The sequence below is a fragment of the Pangasianodon hypophthalmus genome, chromosome 25 (genome assembly GCF_027358585.1).
Source record: "Pangasianodon hypophthalmus isolate fPanHyp1 chromosome 25, fPanHyp1.pri, whole genome shotgun sequence".
In the NCBI taxonomy this organism is placed as follows: Eukaryota; Metazoa; Chordata; class Actinopteri; order Siluriformes; family Pangasiidae; genus Pangasianodon; species Pangasianodon hypophthalmus.
The window spans coordinates 4,702,413-4,717,062 of NC_069734.1; the positions used below are offsets into that span (position 1 = coordinate 4,702,413).

Below are 14,650 nucleotides of genomic sequence, written 5' to 3' on the forward strand. Positions count from 1 at the left end.
ACCTTGAGTGAATTCTGTACTTTTAACATCACAAAACGTAAATTTCAGCATGACAAACTGTTACATCAAAGTTTTAGCGCTCGAAATTCTATCACGCAAGAAAAATGGCTCGAAGCAGAATCTCTGGTGCAACCGTCTGAGTAGTGCTGAAGTCTGTAGTTTATGTCTGAGGTCTAAATACTGATGTGTGCAATTTTGGTATTAAAAATCCTCCCTGCCCGCACATAACTCAACTCTGAATACGGCCCAGAATGCACAAAGACGTGATTATTCGGATCGCTTGAAGTTACTTTGGGTTTGAAATGTGGATGTTACACCAAATGGACCCAATTGGCTTCCTTAATATCATATGAATATCAACATTATAGTCAATTCAAAACACTAAAGCCCTACTGTTGTGCTCGGCAGGCGTCTTTATGGCGTTATCCTCAAGGAACAAATTGCAACAGACATTTAATATTAGAGGAAACTGGCTTTAACTTCACTGGGTATGGCTTTGAGTCATAAAGTGAGTGGGAACAAACTGCAGCTCTATGATTGCGATTAAATTGAAGAGGTTGATGAGTCAGCTGGTGCTGTGATGTTGACACACTTACAGAAATCTCTACTCTTTATTACTGTATTGCACTGTACATGATTGTTTTGCTTCTCTTATTGAGAATTTAACAGCGAGGTTTCTCATCTTCTGTTCAGGATGGAAAGTGTATTTAAATTAGCGAATTTTATTATTATTGAATTCGCGTGTCCTATAGAGGAAAGCTCAGCTGGTTAACAGTGGAGGGGTCTGGTTCTTTAAGACTGCATGTTTGATCCATATGTGCTATCTGGGAAATAAAACCACGTGGAGACGATACTCACAACGTCTGATTCCTTATTCAGCTTTCTGTAGTCGAGGTTTGACGTGTGTGTGTTGCTGGCGTTTTGGTACTGTGCACTCTGCGTTTGTACTTTGTGTTCACACTTCAATATGGATCATAAATACCACTTTATACCAGCAGTTAATCTGATTAAATAGCACTGCAGTTCAAATGATGACAGTGTATTGTGTTACTTTAATTGACACAATCAAACCAATTCGACATCCTGAATTATAAACCCTCAATTAGTCGTCGTGTCATTTGTCATTTTCTTGCGAAGTAATTTAATGCACCGTTTTGGAATATTGCTCTGTCAGACGAATGCTCTCAATGGTAATGAGTTCCATTAAAAGCAAAATAAAACTTTTATTGCCAAAGAATGTAAGTAGTTATTTAAAAACATGCAACTATTCAGGTGATTTTTTTTTTTTTTTTTGCTAAAATATTCTGTTTTATAACTTTATAGCTAAATATATAAAACTAAGATGGTCTGGGTCCTAGATAGAAGTCATCAAATTGGTTATATTAATAGTTATATTTTTAAAAATATTTAAAATATTACTTTAAAAACTATTAATATTACAAAATGTAATTTTTTTTTAATAATTAATATGCATTTTTTTATTCAAGAAATAAATCTAAATTTCTTTTCATTCGATGATAGTTGCTAGAGATGTGAACTATAATATAATATAATATAATATAATATAATATAATATAATATAATAATATTTGGCAGCAATATTTCACAATTTCAGCTACGAGTTGGCCTGCTCTCAAGAGATGTTTTCTCCCTTTTTTTAGAATTGCTTAGAAATATAATTTATATAAATATAAATTTAAATTTTTTATAAATTTTTTAGAAATATACTAAACTACGATGTTTTATTCTTACAGATACTCATCCTGAATGTTAAGTGTAGGGGGTAATATGTATCTGAAGTACTGAGGTAAAGGTCCAGGGCTGTTCTTAGATCAGCATTAGTACACTAGTACTTAGTGGTTTGTTGTTTTATGCATGAAATAAATGTAAATGACTTTCTGCATTTCTTGTCACCTGAAAGTAAGGCACATAGAAACGTGAAATTTTGTGATGCTACTTCAGCTAAAACATGACTTACTATGCTTTGCCTTTCCAGTCTGATTGTTCCTATACCTTGTTTTATAGCCATTTTATAGTGCAAGAAATCCATTTTATTCAAGAAATAAATGTAGATGAATTTCCATTCATTCATTCATTCATTCATTCATTCGTTCATTCATCTTCACTAAGCCCTTTATTCTAATCAGAGTCGTGCTGGATCCAGAGCCTATCCCGGGAACACTGGGTGTGAAGTGGGAATACATCTTGAATGGGATGCCAGGCCATCACAGGGCACCACACACACTCATTCACACACTCATTCACACACTCATTCACACACTCATTCACACACTCATTAGGGCGATTTAGAGTCACCAGTCCATTTATTGGCCTGTTTTTGGGTGGTAAGAGGAAACTGGAGAACCTGGAGGAAACCCACAGGGACACGGGGAGAACATCACATCATGAAACTCCACTCAGACAGTAACCCAAGCTCAGGATTGAACCGGGGATCCTGGAGCTGCACTACCTTATGAATTTCCAGATAGCACTTATAAAGTTTCATAGCTAAAATATATGATGCTGAAGGACTTTTGACATATGGGTCCTGGTCCTAATTAACAGCTATTATAGTGTTTAATATATAATAGAGTGCATAAATAAGAGTTCTCATCTGAAGTGTAAAAGTCTGGAATTACTATTATTAATATATTCTCATTAGTATTGTCTTAACATTTAGCATAAATAACGAATTAATGTTTTATTCAGAAAATAAATCAAAATTCAGTTCTCCAGGTGTTTGGGGGAATCTGGTACATCTCTGACGCTTTGTTTTTGCTTCTCCTGGAAGTGTTTATGACGGTGAGATCAGTCAGTAGGGGGCACTGTTGCATCACCGCAGTACTCAGATGGCATGCACTGCATCTCTCTCTCTCTCTCTCTCTCTCTCTCTTTGAGCAGTAATCACATCTAATGTGCTGCTGGGGCTAAGGAGAGGCACTCGGGCCAGCCATGCAGTACACTGTGTGTATTTGTGTGTGTGTGTCTGTGTGTGTGTGTGTGTGTCTGTGTGGGTGTGTGTGTGGATTCTATGTAGGATATAGAGGTGAGACAGACCGAGATGTAAAGAGGAGTGCTGCTGAGAGCAGCTCGTTTTCCCTGTGTCCAGAAATGCAGGTTAAGAGCTGCTGCTATCCTCTGGACACACACACACACACACACACACACTTCTTACGAGTGTATGGAGGAATCTGATCTGATGCTTCCTCCTGTCCTTGTCCATAGTCAGTAGAGCTTCCTCTGTATGTAGCATGAGCAAGTGATATACTATATTGCATTATATTATATATTATAAATTCATAATATGCATTTTTCAGTTATTTTGTTTTTGTTTTTGTTCGGGGTTTTAGTGTTTCATCAGCGTTATAGTGATTGCAACAGAAATACTGAAACTTTCAGTCTTAAGTTGCAACGATGTTCAGTTTATAATTTGAATTTTTAAAGTTATGGGACGTTATTGAGTATTGTTTTATTATTATTACATTATTATATTATTAATTATTGTAAATATTGTTTTTCGTAGTGTTATTTTTTTGAACCATTTGATTAAAAGTTATGTATTTTTAAAATTGTAACTGCATGTTTGCTTTTTAGTATTTATTTGTCAGCTTCCCTTTCTCAACATAATGAACAGACCTTTTTTATTTACTTATTTATTATTTGTTTTTTTGTATAACTACACTTATGTTTGTTTTTGATTAATTAATAATATCTTCTGCATTGCTGGGAATTTGCACTACGAACATTTTTTATAGTACTTGTTTATACTGTACATACAACTAATAAAACAAAAATAAATCTAAATCCGTAATGTTTGATGTCATATGCAATAGAGAGAGTGAGAGTTTGCAGGATTTACGTTTATTTATTCATTTCTAATAGACACTGATGACATTTTAAGAGTGACACTTTTTTTTTCTGGTTTTTTAATGCGCAGATTTGGAGCACAGACAGATAGGAGGGTCAGCGCAGCTTTGTATTTGAAAGTGAAGGGTGTCAGTGGTTACCCGTATTCCTGATAGTTTATTAGAAGCCTTTCTCTCCCGTGGGCTTTTCTCGCTTTTCTTTCTCCCGTCTTGTCTCTCGCGCCCACTCGCTCTCTCGCTCTTCAATCTGTTGTGATGCAAATTCTCGACCCGTCTATTTGAATGACATCCTGATAAAGCGGATCTTTTCCTTTCTTTCTCTCTCTCTCCCTCTCTCTCTCTCTCTCTCAAGTGCTGCCTTATGACTTGATATGCTGTTTAATATATATGTATAGAAATATACATATATATATATATATATATATATATATATATATATATATATATATATATATATATATACTGTATATAAAAATAATAAATAAGCAGAATTGTGGGTGAAAAGGCAGATTGAAATAGAGACATCGGGTCCAAGAAAAGATGTTCAGCTGTGTTCTGAGCAGCAAAGCCAAAAGACCTGGAGATGCTATCAGGCCTCAGGTACCTCACACTCACTGTGTGTGTGTGTGTGTGTGTGTGTGGGTGGTGTGAGTGTGTATAAAGGACATCGGCAGTAGTTTCGCAGGGACACCTCGTCCCGTCCCGAGCGAGTCCTCAGTGGGCGTCCCTTCTCCCCGAGGACCCGCTATCATCCCTATCGTACATCACTGACATTTATTTAAAGCTCTAACAATGCGAACCTCTTCCCCTGCTTGACAGGCCACAGATAGTCAGCCTTATGCAGAATATTTTAAATACCGGCGTGGCATTTTTTATCTTCCCCTTTCTTCTGTGGGTTGCTGAAAGGAGGAGAGACAAGACTGCGAAATCAGACAGGCCTTTCTGGCTTTCTCTCTCTGTGTTTGTGTGTGTGTGTGTGTGTGTGTGTGTTATGTTGATGAGACGGTTGGCAGAAATGTGACTGTTTTAGCTATGTTAACCTACATGATTTGGGCCTAATTTCTGCATTTTGGCTCTACTTGTCACCGCTTAAACCTATGCAGAGATATTTTTCTCCCTCTCCCCATCTCTCTTTTTTCTCCTGACTTACTTCTTTTTTTTAATAGATGAAAATCAGTTGAAATCTAAATCAAGGCAGTTAATTTGCCTGCACAATTATTTGTATTTTAATTGTGATATCTGTGATTTTTTAATTTGGAAATTAATTAAGAACAGTCGAGTTGAATATTGGAGAGCTTAGGTTAAGCTCGCTAACTGTTAAAGAGCTCCCTATTAAAATGATTAAAGTGCCCATTTAGTTGCCTATCTATCTATCTATCTATCTATCTATCTATCTATCTATCTATCTATCTATCTATCTATCTATCTAACTAACTATTTAATCATTTTATTTTGTTTTATTCATTTTTTCTGACTACTTGAGTTAATATTCAGCATTTAACATATTCACTCAATTAATATAAGTAATTTTTTGTTTTCGATATTGAGCAAAAACGATTTTGATAATAATGTCAATACAGTCGTACTGATAATCATTTTAGCCATTATCACACAGCCCTACATTTTCCCAAAAGCTCCTTTTTGGTTACTGGTTATAGATTTTGAAAGAGGGTCTATGTGGAACCTTTTCTGACAGGTTCTACATAGAACCTTTAAGCGTTCCTCCAAAGGGACAGTTTGAAGAAACATTTAAGGTGCTACAGTTTCAATTAAAAAAAAAAAAAAAAATTTAAATTGGAATTCATCATTCTGGGTAGATAGTCCACGGAATGATGGAGTGATGGTTTCTTTTCATTGGTGAGTGTATTCCCACAGTACATAGTGACATTGCAATTTATTTTTTCATTGTTAATTTTTTATTATTTTTTTTTTAATCTTGTTTGGCCAAGCAAAATTGTGGACTAAATGTTCCATCTAAGCATCCGGTTCAGCTAAGTCTAGGTTATATTCCGTGGTGCTTCAGTGGACGTGATCCAGTCATGTGTGTGTGTGTGTGTGTGTGTGATTGGACAGTAACTGGACAGTCTCTTAGCAGAGAGAAGACAATTCAGTAGGTCGGCATCGATACCTGATTAGGTTATTGACCTACCTGTGTGACTGTGTGTGTATGCACTTGTGCGTGTGTGTGTGTGTGTGTGTGTAAGAGAGAGAGGAGGAGGCTGGCAGACAGAGGAACAGAGTGAGAGACAGGGGGAGAAACAGAGAGAGAAGGAGGGAGAGGGTCAATGTAAATGTTATTGCAGTGTGAGCTCATTTGATCAAAGCCTCTGAAAGGTTAAGTGAATCCAATCTGGTTTAGTGTGTCTGAGAGGAGGTTGTGTGTGTGTGTGTGTGTGTGTGTGTGTGTGTGTGTGTGTGTTTGCTCGCGGGGGGTGGGAGCGAGGTGAACAGAGAAGGGATTATCATATTGCCAATGAAATAGCGGCTCTGGTGTGGAGCGCCTCTCTCTCTCTCTAATGCATTTAGACAGCAATTGGCCTTAATAACCTTTATTGACTTCAGCGGGTCAGAGCCAAGGATCTAATTATTAAAGTGTATCAATTTCATCGGAGTTTAGTGCTCCGGCGTTCATATAATTATTTTAAGGTCGACCGAGGCAATTAATCTCCATTCACTTATTTGATGGCTTTGTAAAACATTAGGAATGTTGCGTTTCTGCGGCACATATTCATCACGAAAAAGATTTGTTTAATATACAGCTTTTATCTACACACAACACGGTGTGTTTCTTTCATTTTTGGAGTTTGTGTGGCTTAGTGTGTTTTTTACTATACACATCATACACAATCGTATACGAACTCTCAATAAATAGCCAAAAGGGTGATGTAAATTCTTCCACAAATAATTTACGTCTATTTCTTTAGGTGAGATTTTAGCATTTTCATTAGGACAGTGTGTTAATGTTAATACGCACGGTGTGTGTAGGTGTGTGTAGGTGTGAATTAGGTCCTTGTAAGGACATTAGACATGTCCCAATAAATATAAAAGTAAGCGATAACACATTTGGGCTGTGCTGTTTTTCCTTCCTGACAACCATCCATCCATCCATAATTCATTCATTCATTCATTCATTCATTCATTCAGTCCTTCCTTCCTTCCTTTAGTCCTTCCTTCCTTCCTTCCATAATTCAGTCATTCATTCATTCAGTCCTTCCTTCCTTCCTTTAGTCCTTCCTTCCTTCCTTCCATCATTCAGTCATTCAGTCATTCAGTCCTTCCTTCCATAATTCAGTCATTCATTCATTCATTCATTCAGTCCTTCCTTCCTTCCTTTAGTCCTTCCTTCCTTCCTTCCTTCCATAATTCAGTCATTCAGTCATTCAGTCCTTCCTTCCATAATTCAGTCATTCAGTCATTCATTCATTCAGTCCTTCCTTCCTCCCTTCCTCCCTTCCTTCCATCCATCCATCCATCCTTCCATCCATAATTCATTCATTCAGTCCTTTTTTCCCTTGCTTCCTTCCATCCATAAATAAATACATACATACGTACAGTCATTCTGTCCATCCTTCCTTCCATAATGCATTCATTTAGTCCTTCATTCCTTCCATCTTTCCTTCTTTTCTTCCCTCCTTCCTTCTTTCCTTTCTTTCTTACATTCTTCCTGTGCTGGGAAACTTTACAAAGCACTGTAACCATTACAAAACTCTGACACTCGAGACTCCTTCAGTAAATGTTACATAAACATCTCCTAACAGAAGACTTCACCACATCAATGATTACATGTTTTAATTTGTTAACCAACAATATCCAGTTATTATTAGGCTTGGATTAGGCTTAGTCCCTGTGTATGAGACGTTACTATAGAAACGATCACGTTTTAGAACGAGTGCATTAATATAAACCTTTTGTTTTTGTGTAACAACCAGAACTACTGTTATAGAAAAATAACACATACTTTCTGACCAATCAGATTCAAGAATTCAACCAGACTGTGGTTTTTAATATATATAATAAACTAAATTAAGAACCAAAACATTAACCGCGGTTACCTCTCTCTCTCTCTCTCTCTTTCTGTTATTCCGCTTTCCTTCCTGAGCAGTGTGAATTGATTGTTTAACCACCATTTAATTCCAAGAATTGCAAAAAAGGAAATAAGTGTTATTATTCTTTTATAATGAGAGCACTGATACGGGCTGATAATACATCTCACATTGCGGGGCACCTCATACAGAAGAATGGGACGAAAAAGAAAGGAGAAGAAAGCAGAGTGGAATTGTGTGTGTGTGTGTGTGTGTAATGTGCAGTATAATATGCGGGTAAAAGTTATTCACCATTCCCTTTGAAGTGTGCATTGAACAGGGTAAGCTGAATTTCAGCCAGGCCTGATAGTGTTCAGGGTAAACACTTAAAACCCTTTAGAGAATTTCACGCCCTGATTCACCAATAGCAATGTTTGTGCTGCACTGTAAGTACTGTGTGTGTGTGTGTGTGTGTGTGTGTGTGTGTGTGTGTGTGTGGTGTGTGTGTGTGTGTGTGTGTGTGTGTATTTTAACTGGAAGGGTGTAGCTGTAAGCTTTGTACCTGCATACAGAGGGACTATATAGTCATTGGGTATACAGGCAGGGATATTGTGTGTGTGTGTGTGTGTGTGTTGGGGGGTGTATGTGGACAATATCTACAGCATCAGAGGAAGAACTGATGGATATTCAATGCTTCTTTAATGCTTTTGGAACCCCCAGAGCCTATATATATATGAAGCATATATATATATATATATATATATATATATATATATATATATATATATACACACACACAGTGAATTCTTGATTTGTTAGATATTTAAATATAAGTGAATGGAAAGAACAAAGGAAGGGAAGACAAAGAAAGAACGAAGGAAGGAAAAAATAACCGAATCAGTAACACGAGTCTGCAGCCATGGCCTGTTTTTAATCATAGCTAAATCACTTGTGAATCAGTGTCTGAGGATAAATATTCCCTGATAAATTCAGTTGGAGGTCACAACAATTTTTTTGACATTTGTAAGAGAATATCATTGGATGTAGATTTGTTTTGATGGGTATTGATGGTTTCTGGGGGATTTGTTGATGTTCTTGTTGATGGTGACTGTGGTTGTTCTGTTGCTGTGCTCGTTGAAGAAGTACACTGTTTTTCCTAGGACACAATTGAACATATTACATCATCTGCATAATCAGCCTTTACCACATAGAAAATCATGAGGTCCATCACATTAGTTTATTTATTTGGTTAGACGGTTGTATAACTGAAGTTCTTCCATCTGTGGGTCTGTGAGATAATTGGTCAGAGATAGCACAGATGGCTAAGCAGGAATTACAGATCAGACCTGATAAATCTGTCTCTCTCTATCTCTCTCTCACAAGAACCGTTCTTAACCTCTAATTCTTGCTGTTTTTTCTCATGGTTGCACAAAAATGACATCAGACATTGCCTTCGCTTACTTGTTTCTTTATAGGTGAAATATGTGATTCTATTCAAGGTACAGTTTTCTTTTTCTAGTGCAGTATTTTTCATTTCCTCCTTTCTCTGTAGTTGTCACCGTGGTGCTGGACTTTAGGACTTTGGTATCTTAATGGAATCACAATGGATTCTGAACAAAAGTGAGAGAAGAAGATATTCTACCACCAACCTTACCAGTCAAACACCAACCCTACCAACCAAACAAACAGCTAACCAACTCAACCAATCACCAACCAACCACCAGCCAAACACCAACCCTACCAACCAACCAAAAAAACCAACCAACGCTACCAATCACCAACCAACCAACCAACCAACCCACCAACCAATTAATCAAACAACCAAATCTACAAATCACCAACCAACCAACCAATTAGTCATCCGACCAACCAATTAATCAAACAACCAACTCAACCAATCACCAACCAACCATCAACCAAACACCAACCCTACCAACCACCAAAAAAAACCAACCAATGCTACCAATCACCAACCAACCAACCAACTAATTAATCAAACAACCAACTCTACCAATCACCAACCCACCAACAAATTAATCAAACAACCAACTCTACAAATAACCAACCAACCAACCAATTAGTCAACCAACCAACCAACCAAACAGCCAAACAGCAACCCTACCAACCATCTACCCTACCAACCAAACTCCCAACCAACCAACCAACCAACCACCAAATCAACCACCCAACCAAACATCAACCCTCCCAACCACCCAACCAAATACCCAACCAACCACCCACGCAAACAAACTAATTTGATATTTTTAATCATTTTAGGGTTGCAGGTTCATGGTTAATCTCTGATGAGCATAATAAGTTTAGCATAACAGTCAAAAAGAATGTGCCTAAATTTGCATTCCAACACCCAGCTAAACAACCACACGAACACCCAACTATATAACAACCCTATCAATCACCAACCTGACCTACCACCCAAACAAACAGCCAAATAAACACCAAACCTATGTACCATCTGACCAACGATTCAAACATCCCTACCACTTATCCAAACACCCCAACAACTCAAATTTGGTATTTTTAAAATTGTTTTCGGCTTGTTGGTTCTTGTTAATCTTCTGTAGTGGGCATGGCTTAACTGCCAAAACATTTGCCTAAATTTAAATCCATAAAGTGTTCTTTTCCATAAATACAGGGATAGTGTGACTATATTCTCTCTGTATAATTTAAGATTGTACAGAGATCATGTATTTATATTTGTAAATTCTGATCCTGATTCAGGCAGGAATTTAAAATAGACTAGGGTTGTGTGCCAGCGGTCTGACTCGCAGGGCTAATTTGGTCTGACCAGGGAAGTACATCGGTTCGACTGGGCCAGGATGCCTGCAGCAAAAGACAAACAGTGTGCTGGTAAACAGGCTGAGAAATCCAAGACAACAAGCAGACCATAGACTAAATAAAAATTTAAAAAGTCTGTATAGTAGGTTTGGGAGATTGTGTGACACATAGCATCGTCTCCATCACACTCAAGTTTTTTGTATTTAACTTTTATTGTATTGTGCTAAGATTTTCAAATACCTACATCTAGGGCGCTATATCCAGGGACATATTTGGTGCATTTTATTTGGTTCCCTATTTAAAGTGTTAAAAGTGTGAGGATGTTAGTGCTGTAGTATATCTGTAAAGTTTTGGGATATTGGCTTTTGAGCTTTGTTGCTTATTGGGTTTGTTTCTAACCCATTTTTATCCCTATTTGCCAATATCCACCCCCTTACCCAGACACCTTATAACAGAACACCTACCAATTTGAGAGAATAAGGACCTTTTAATGACTCTGAAATATTCAGTTAAATGTAATTCGGTTTTGAAAATTTGGAGTTGGTGGTAAAATTGTGTTTTGTCTGTAGCAGCTTTGTCTGGACAGTTTAATGTTATCAGATCTATTAAATCAGAGGATTTGGTTTGAGATCCCCCTCAGGAATAGCGTGGTTAAGCCAAGAAACTGAGAACGTAGAACTTTTGCTTTGCATTACTTTGCATGAAGCACAAAATCGAATGCGATTAATTGGAAAACGAAGTGCTTTACTCTGAATTGGAAATGCCTTCCTGCAAGTTGGAGTAGTGCAGACTCGCTAACATGCGTAACCTCCTGCTATTTGGTAATTGTTCTTGCCACAGTGATCGCCCGAGAAGATGCAAAGCACACGATGGAAAGGCAACAAAACGCGACACTCAAAAGCACTCCACGCAGCATGGCCTTCGGCCTCCTGAGCTCTTTGGCCTAACGGTGGCGAGGTTTGAGCTTATCCGCTTGGAGCCAGGTTTAATTTTCCTTTGAGCAGCGGGCCAACACTAACTGTATTCAATCACGGCTGTTTTCCCCGAATATCACTTTGCAGCCACCGTAGAAGAAACTCTAATGTAATGAAAATACCTGAGGGTTTGGATAACTGGTGACTTCTTTACAGGGTTAAGCGTTACTTCAGGCAACATAAACGAAGCTGGACTGCAGAACACGAAAAAGGGGAAGATTTTGGCCTCCGTCCTGCAACCAAAGAGCTTTCGCTGGCAAGAAAGGGAGTAAGATCCTTATCTACGGATTCAGTTCATCATCCAGATCCAGGAATAGATGGAAATGTTGTATGCATGTGTATTTGAGTAAGTGAGTTTGTGAAAAGAACCAGGAAGGAGTGTGTGTGACACAAATTCAGTGTCAGAATGTTTCATAGAACGTATGCAGATGCTTTTTCTGAATTTGAGAAGTTTTGTCCCACATCTTTAGACTCCACTGATATGGTGAATAAGTGGTTTAGCCATTTAAACCTCTACAACCTCTTTTTTTCCCAGCCTGGAATTTAAAAAGAAAAAAAAAAAGCCAACAAGAAGACAACAGCGATTTTAGCTTCTGCCTCATTTAGCGCAAGGGAGAGCATATGAACAGCTGTCGAAAACATGGAGGGGCCTTAACCCGACTCGCACAATACTTTCAAACACTCGCTTCTATTGTCTCGGCCTTCTCTCCTCTTCAAACGCACTGCTGTGATGTTGCAGACACATTTTTCTAATGTTTTACACTTCATATAATCCCTTCTGTGGCACGTTGGTGTTGGGGGCGTGCAGGGATTGATGGCTCTCAGAGTGCTCATGAGGTCAATTTGGCTGAAAGGGCAAGCACTCAATCACTGTGTGTGTGTGTGTGTGTGTGTGTGTGTGTGTGTGTGTGTATGCGTGTGTGTGTGTGTGAGAGGGGGGTCAGAGGACACACACTCGGATACATGCTCACACACACACACACACACACACACACACAACCTGATCTTAAATGCACTTCTTCTCATTATCGAACTCGTTCCTGTAAACCAGCCATATGTACTCAAAGTGTTATTGACATCTTAATGGTGTTTATATCATGAACGTCATTCTACCTTTCCACCCCAAAAGCACACACAATTACACAGTATCATGCTACCAGAGGCTGAAAAGGTGTCTCCAAGATTTCCTGTATTTATTGTAGGATTTCCAATGGCTCTAGTCTTGCTTACACACTTATACACAATCACACAGGTCTGATCTTGCTGGAAGCACTTCTGGCACCAGCGACTCACTTCCTGAACGTTTCTGTGATGGAGTAGGAGTGATCTGTGAGCCGTCTGTCTAATGCCAATGTCTATTCACTGCTGCTGGGATCATGGTGTCACTGCAGCAGTACAGATCCCCCCCCCTTTTTTTTTTCATTGAAGAAAGGTTCATAGCAGTGGGCAGGGAAAAAGTGAGAAGAATATGAGTCTGGCTCAGAGTCGTCTGAGACAGAATGGTTCTGCGTTTTGTCAGTGATTGAAGCTGAAAAGAGGAATGCTGTCGTGAGCTTGTTTAATGGAGTAGAAATGAAGGTAAAGCAGGAGGCTGGATTTAAAGTTTAAAGTTTGCTTTGTGATTTCAATTGGACAGTGTATTACGTTTATATAAAAAAAAAAAAGAAAAGAAAAGAAAGTCATCCGCCATTTTGTCCACCATTGATATTCCTATTTCCAAGTCCAAGAGAGAACATTCTGAGTTTGGTTACCTTTTTGTTGCCTGAGTGCCAAGTAGGGCTACACGATACTGAAGAAAAATGTGATATGTGATGACTTGTTAAATAATGCGATATGCGGTACGATAATGCTGTAAGTGTGTAAAATCAATTTAAATTATATATATGTATATGTATATATGTATGAGAAAGAACGCATTCTCCGCTATCTGCCTCGCCCTAAAACTGACTTTTGTAACTTTTTGAAGTATTAAAATCATTCCGTGATCTCAAACTCTTGTGATAATGTATATCACGATATTTACATTTCTGATATTTCGATCCTACTTTACAGTCCTAGTGCCAAATGTCCTGAAAAGGGATTGATTGTTCAAATGCACTTAATTTCAACATTTCTTCCTCTTTCGCCTCAAATATTCTTTGTCTGTGTGCGCTTGTATGCATATGTGTGTTTACACTCCTGCATTTTTAGAGTGGGCTAAAATGGGGTTTCTTGTACAAATATACACTTCCACCTCCTAGAGTCTCCTGTCCTCTCGGTCACCCCTCTCACAGCATCCACCAGCTGAGGACAGCTACCGTCAGCTCGTTGTAAACACACCCTCACTCGTACCCTCGAACGGAGAAAGAAGTGCTCCAGATCTCCTTTTGTTTAGCTCGGTCATCTTTATCCCGGGTTGAGTCGAGTTCACTCTGTGTATGTTTTTAACCCGAGGCGTCATCGTGTTTAGTCTAAGCAGAGTCCGTCTCCACCGAGCGACCTTTCGACCCAGTGCTCGTCATGCTAGATCTCCTTTGTGGCTAGTAAAGGGTTAAAGCGAGTCTTTCTGACAGGTACTGCTTCAGAGAGATGCCCAAGTGTTGTCTCACGCATGAATGAGGGATAAGAAAGAGTGTGGGTGTTGTGAGACATGCTGAGGTGAACCGACACTGAGAGCACTTTCGCATAGTTTCACCACCTGCCAATCACCTGCCGCTGAGTAAAAAGGACGGGAGAAGACGAGTGCTTACCTGGACACACACACACACACACACACACACACACACACACACACCTCCAGCACTCGAGAATTCCAAGGTTAGAGTTCACATGTCATCACTATTTGAATGTCCTGTCCTATCCATCAGATGATAAGATGCGCATACACAAATATCACCTGTCCTGGTGTTAAGTGAGGAAAAGAAGCTTTGAATATTATGGGATGGAAAAAATGATAAGAAAGAGATAAGTGTAATGGATGTGACAGGAAGTCTCTCTTTACCTCATGACAACA

At 38.5% G+C, this 14,650-nt stretch overlaps 1 protein-coding gene across 2 annotated transcripts in view; it reads left to right on the plus strand.

Moving 5' to 3' along the window:
- Positions 1–14,650, plus strand: part of fto (FTO alpha-ketoglutarate dependent dioxygenase) — a 167,281-nt gene that overhangs the window by 49,653 nt on the left and 102,978 nt on the right. The gene's annotated exons all lie outside the window — the stretch shown is intronic.